We start from the raw sequence: 6,961 nt of genomic DNA on the forward strand, positions 1-6,961 counted from the left end.
TCCCCTCTGCTTGTCTTTCAACAGGAAAACTATATGGAGCCAGTCCTAAGCCATTCTGATTATTAAAAGTATTACTCTGCTGTTCTTAAAAAAAAAAAAAAAAAAAAGTCCTGCTGGTTTCCTAATTAATTTCCTTTCAGACGAACTTTTAGAACCATCTGTCAGGGCACCTGGGTGGCTCAATCAGTTAGGCATCTGATTACAGCTCAGATCATGATCACAGTTCTTGAGTTCGAGCCCCGCGTCAGGCTCTGTGCTGACAGCTCAGAGCCTGGAGCCTGCTTTGGATTCTGTGTCTCCCTCTCTCTCTCCGCCCCTCCCCGGCTCACGTTCTGTCTCTCACTCTCTAAAATAAACACTAAAAAATTAAAAAAAAGACTGTCAAATCAGCAAAAATAAATCCGATTTTGGTTGGGTTTGTTAAACCATGACAAGCTTTCTTGTGTGCAGTTTTCTTCATGCAGCTTCTTCACATTTGTTTTTTTCTTTCTCTTTTTACTTTTTTTCTTCTTTCCAAGGCAGTTTGTGGGAAAAAGTGGTAGCAGGATTGGCCCCGGTGGGCTGGAGGCAAAGCTTGAGATCACCCCATCCATGCCAGCAAGGACCCCCTAAATTCTTTGTTTCTCAGCTTACTCTAAAGTCACCCCAGAGACAAGGAGACCAAGGTGGACCCCAGCCGGAGAGCTCCTTTCCAGGGCTGGAGAAAGCTGATTTCTTTCTCAGTAAGTGCACTCTGTGTGTTAGTTATGGCCATGGAAATGTACAAGAATTCTCTTCCTTGACGTGGGTGTGGTTACACTGGTTTCCCATTACAGTAATTTGGTAAGCTGTACATTTGTTTTGCATACTTCTCCGTAAGTGTTTTATATTTCACAAATTTAAAAAGTAAAGAAAAAAAACGGGTTACCAGAATTGATTCCATAAATGCAAGGTGCTTGATAATGAAGTACTTGAGGGCAGCTGGTAAGATCACTGACGTTGTTGTTGTTGTTGTTGTTGTTGTTGTTGTTGTTGCTGCTGCTGCTGTTGTTTAGTTTCCCTGATAAGGGATCATCCGCAGTGCTTGTGTGCTTTGTAGAACCAAACATGCCTGGCTTCAAATCCCAGATCTGCCTCTGAGAGGCTCTCTGACCTTGAGCAAGCCATTTAATCTGTGTTATTCTGTTTCCTCTTTTGAAAAATGAAGGTGCTGTTATGAGGATTGAATGAGATTAGAAAGGAAAAGTTTTAGCACCTTGCTACTCAAAATGTGATGGGGATGGGGGCACCTGGGTAGCATAGTCGATTGAGTGTCTGACTCTTGGTTTCAGCTCAGGTCATGATCTGTCATGAGATTGAGCCCTGCACTGGACTCCATGCTCACAGAGCATGAGCTTGGTTGGGATTCTCTCTCTCCCTCTCTCTCTCTCTCTCTGCCCCTCCCTGCCTCAAATAAGTACTCTTAAAAAAAAATGGGATAGGGGGCCAGCAGCATGGGCATCACTGGGGACTGTCAGGAATGCAGGATCTTGTGCCCTACCCCATACTGGCTGAATAGGACATCTGCATTTTAACAAGGTTCCGAAGTGATTCTATGCACATCACCTAGTACCTAATAGGCGCATAGGCATCCGATCAGTGTTGTTATTACAAGCCTCTTTATTTAGGTTCTTAACTATCTCCACCTTCACAGTCCCGAGGTTAGGATTTTTTTTTAATTTTTTAAAATATTTATTGATTTTGGAGACAGAGAGAGAGAGAAAGAGAGAGAGAGAGAGTGAGACAGAGTGCAAGTGGGGGTGGGGCAGAGAGAGAAGGAGACACAGAATCCAAAACAGACTCCAGGCTCTGAGCTGTCAGCACAGAGCCTGACGCGGGGCTTGAACCCACGAACCGTGAGATCATGACCTGAGCCAAAGTTGGACACTTAATGGGATGAGCCACCCAGGCTCCCCAAGGTTAGGGTTTAAATCCTCATTTTGGTAAATAGGTAAAGTAAGGCTCAGAGGTGAAGTAGAGGTCATATAGCTAGTGGATGGAGTTGCTGGGATTCAAACATATACTTAACTCTAAATTTGATTATCTTTTCAATACATGTTTATGCCTAAAATTAAAAATGTATGCACCATTTTATCCTTAATATTAAAAGGATATAAAGTATCTGTAATATCCTGTGTCCCACATGCCAAATAATTGTGGAGAAAATATTGAATTAATCTTACTATTCTGATGATTGCATTTCAAAGGGTCAGACAGTGAGAAAGCCTCTCTAGTCTGCCTCTGTCCTCAGTCACCCAGTTTAGAGTTTACAGCCCAGTCTGAGGTTCTAGATCGAGTTCATTTGACACCCAGGCACACGTCCAAGCTCCAGAGGAACACAAACGAGCTCAAAAGAAGGAAGAAGGGGATGGTTCTAGGAGTACCTTGGAGAGTACCCTTCCTAACCTGAGACCTCTTAAGGCAGTGTGCCACAGTGTGACAGTGGAAGCTATGAGCAAACTTGGAGAGAGGAGCAGTAAGCCAGGGCAAAAGGGACTGGTAAGGGACAGGGTCTGAGGGGGAAATAAACATTACTGTAGGGTGTTGGAGGGGTTGGCACTGGAATAAGAGCTCCCCAACCCCAGCAGATGAAGTGTTCTCCACTCTCCCCTAAACTACACACCAATTTTATTTTCTGCTTCCTCTTTCCAGATTCTGGGCTGGTTTTATACCATATGCGTTACCATACTTATGGTAACTGATTGATTTTTTTTTTTCCCCTTGATCCTGGCCAAGGTGAAGAAAAGCTTTTCCTCTTAGCTAGAGAAGCACTGAAAGGTAGTACAGGAGTGAACTTCGCAAGTTATCTAAATCTTGCTCCTTGTTTAAAACAGCAATAACATTAGGGTAAAATGAGTAACTCGCCTGGGATCACATATATCGTTAGCAACAGAATTAAGACTAGAAATTGAGAGAAGCCTCCTGCTATTGTTTTTAGATGAAATGGATGAATGTCTAGGAAAACATCAATTGCTAAAACTGACAACAGAAGAAATAGAAAACCTACATAATTCTTTCACTATTTAAAATTCTTTTAAAAATTCATTCCATAACTTAAAATTTGAGGACCCAGATATTATCACCAATTAATTGTACCAAATATATAATGAGGAAGTAACACAATCTAGGTGTTCTAGAGAATAGAACAAGAGGAAGTATTCCTCAACTTATTTTATTCATTATAAGAATGAAACATTAAAAGTCAATCTCATTCATGAAGTAGAAGAATTCTAAAAAAAATATTAGCAAATTGGACAATATTTCTTCCAGTTCTATTGAGATACTGTGCTGACATACAGTACTGTGTAAGTGTAAGATGTACAGCATAGCTTGGTGGCTCAGTCGGTTAAGCATCCGACTTCGGCTCAGGTCATGATCTCACGGTTCATGGGTTCGAGCCCCGTGTCGGGCTCTGTGCTGACAGCTCAGAGCCTGAAGCCTGCTATGGATTCTGTGTCTCCCCCTCTCTCTGCCCCTCCCCCGCTTGTGCTCTCTGTCTCTCAAAAAATGAATAAATGTTAAACACATTTTTTTTTAAGATGTAAAGCATGACTTGACTTTTTTTTAAAAGATTTTTTTTTTTTAAGTCATCTTTACACCCAATATAGGGCTCAAATTCACAACCCTGAGATCAAGAGTCATACATTCCACTGACTGAGCCAGTGAGGCACCCTGACTTGACTCTCACATTTTATGAAATGGTTACCACAGTGAATTTAGTTAATATCCATTACCTCACTTAGATACAAAAAAAAGCAATATTTTTAAAAGGTGAGATTTCATGATCAAGCTGAATTTAGTCCAGGAATACAGTATTTGTTCAACTCTAAAAATTAATCAGTGAAACAAAAATATATTAGCAACATACAGGTCATAGCAATAATATGGAAAGTGCATTTGTTAAAATTCAGTCTAGTCATAATTTTTTAAATTCATAATTTCAAAGATCCTTAGCAAACTAGGAAGGAAGGAAGTTTCCTAAATATGATTGATAATGGACATTTATAAGAAACCAACAGCAAGTACACTAATGCTTCATATTAGGTACAAATTTCAATATAATACAAGCCTTTTGGAGTTTCCAAAATTGTAAGGAACCACATAAATTATAAGCAGTAAAGAGCGCTAATTGTGAGTTTTGTTTATGTTACTGAGATTTGGCTATGTCATTTTAGCAAATAAACTAAAATTCACCCATTTAACAATCAAGCTCAGGATTGTTAATGTCCTTGAATAAGTACACTGTTACTAATGCTTTAGGATATTTTGAGTGATTTTGTTACTTTGGCAGTCATTTTAACATTCACCGTTATTAAAATTTTAAATATTTTAATTACTACACCAGTCTCATCCAAATATTCATTAAATGGTAGTGCTCTTAGGGGGCTTAAAAATTCATGAAGACCAATTACTTTGAAGTGAAAATTAGATGTTACAATATACTACAAAGACACTTAAACAAACACCATAATGCACTGTGCAGTTAATTTAGCGGAGAACGCTCAATACAACATCAGAGCTAATGCCGAGAAAATAAAACGAGGCAGTATTAAAGCAGATACATTCCACGGTGGGTGCGAATTTATGCTCCCTGAGAATGTTTTCTTCCTATTCTACATCTCTTCCTACGGGGATATGAGAATTGAATAATGCAGGCTTTGAATTTTTCCAGGTCTTATGAACAAAATCCTTGCATAGACTGCTCCATTGTTACGTATGAAATAAAGTAATTTTAAATTTTTTTGGTTCGATTTTGTTCCTGTATTTGCTTTTATATGCTTACACCATTTATGATTTTCATACAAAAAAAGACCAATACCTTATATTTTTGTGTAAAATGAGTATTATTTTTTAAAAAATTTTAGCATCTATCTATTTTTTGAGAGACAGAAGGAGTGTGAGCAGGGGAGGGGCACAGAGAGAGGGAGACACAGAATCTGAAGCAGGCTCCAGGCTCTGAGCTGTCAGCACAGAGCCTGATGCAGGCCTTGAACTCACAAACTGCGAGATCATGACCCGAGCCAAAGTCAGATGCTTAACCGACTGAGCCACCCAGGTGTTCTGAAAAGTATATTATTTTTTAAATATTGTAAATTCTCCCCATGCCAGTTTATATATCTCGGCCTGATGAACTTTCATGGTTACCTGATATATTTCCCACCTTATGGATTCCTACAACCTGTTTTCTTTTTTTTCCCCCCTGTTTTTCTGTTTTGTTTTGTTTGTTTAGATTTAGATTCTCTTTTAATGTTTATTTTTCAGAGAGAGAGAGAGAGGGAGACAGAGGATCCGAAAAGGGCTCTCTGCTGTCAGCACAGATGCAGGGCTCAAACTCACAAACCGTGAGATCATGACCTGAGCCAAAGTCAGATGCTTAACCGACTAAGCCACCCAAACGCCCCTAGATTTAGATTTTTGACAATGTGGCACTGTTAACATAAATCGTAAGAAATGTACTTATATGCGTATCTTTAGACAATTATTTCCTTAGGTTGTATCTCTAATAATAGAATTGCTACATTAAAGTACATGCTTCTTTAAATCTTGGTACAGAGTAGCTTCCAAATTGTTCTATAGATTATATTCCAAATAGAAATTTATGAGAATGAACATTTCCCCAAACTTATGCCCACCGTGGATATCATTTTTTCTTTATAATCTTTGCCAACCGTAAAGGCCAAAAAATGTATTTAAACATTTGCATTTTTTATTTGTAGTTTATCGGCTGCTTTCACATATTTATTCCTCATTTGCATTTTCCCTTTTATTACTTTCCCCTTCATATCCATATATCACTTTTATGGTAGTGCGATCTTCTTATAAATGTGTAAGAGATAATTAAATGAAGTCCATAAACCATTTCTTTCATATATTTAACCAATGTGTTGTCCAAGTGTGTTTTTGCTTGATTTTTTTTTCCTGAAAGTAAGGTTTCAAATTTTTCTGGAGTAAAATTCAGCACTCATTTCAAGTCTGACAGCTGGCCATCCCTGCCCAGAAATTAGTGAGAAAGTTCTTTTATATTTTCTCAAGGTACCTGGTGGCTTCCTGTTAAAATGTCAAATTAAGAGTTCATACAAAATGTATGTCTTATAATGTGTCTGTACTAGAGACATAAGCTTGTCTTCTCCTCCCGCTGCCCCTGGTTTCCTAACATGATTTCTTGACTGCCTCATTTGTCCCCTCCTCCCACAGTGCCCAACTTGGAAATTCTACCTGCTCTCAATTCTTATGAGCTCTTGGGTACCTGCTCTTCTAAGAAGCCAGAGGCAACCGTTTGACTTTCACATTTATATCATACATATACATGTCTGATAGGAAATACTACAGTTTTTCTCAAGTCTTGGCTTTTTTCCCAGGGCTTTTTTGTTTGTTCCAGATGAAATTTAGATGTGTTCTGTTAAGTACAATAGCAAAGAAAGAACAAAAGAATGAAAGGAAGGAAGGAAGGAAGGAAGGAAGGAAGGAAGGAAGGAAGGAAGGAAGGAAGGAAAGAAAGGGAAAGAAAGAGAGAAAGAGAGAAAGAAAGAAGAGAAAGAAAGAAAGAAAGAAAGAAAGAAAAAGAAAGAGAAAGAAAGAAAGAAGAAAAGGAAAACTGCATCACTCAAGTTATTGAGATTTTGACTGGACTTTTATCAAAAAATGTTGAGCTTTCCCATCTAGGAAAACAATATGTGTCTTTACAATACAATATGTGTCACATCATTAATGTCACATGGTAGAAGGTAATAGTTTCTTTTGTGTAATTCTGCCAAATTCTTGGGGGGTTTTTTATTTGAGTATAGTTGGCACACAATGCTGTATTAGTTTGAAGTGTACAACACAGTGATTCCACAGGTTAACACATTATGCTATGCTAACCACAAGTGTAGCTAAATTCTTATTAACCTAGTGCTAGATACTGAATGCCTCTGTCAATGGATCTCACTTCCTATTACTATCA

The sequence above is a fragment of the Leopardus geoffroyi genome, chromosome A3 (assembly GCF_018350155.1).
Source record: "Leopardus geoffroyi isolate Oge1 chromosome A3, O.geoffroyi_Oge1_pat1.0, whole genome shotgun sequence".
Classification (NCBI taxonomy): Eukaryota; Metazoa; Chordata; class Mammalia; order Carnivora; family Felidae; genus Leopardus; species Leopardus geoffroyi.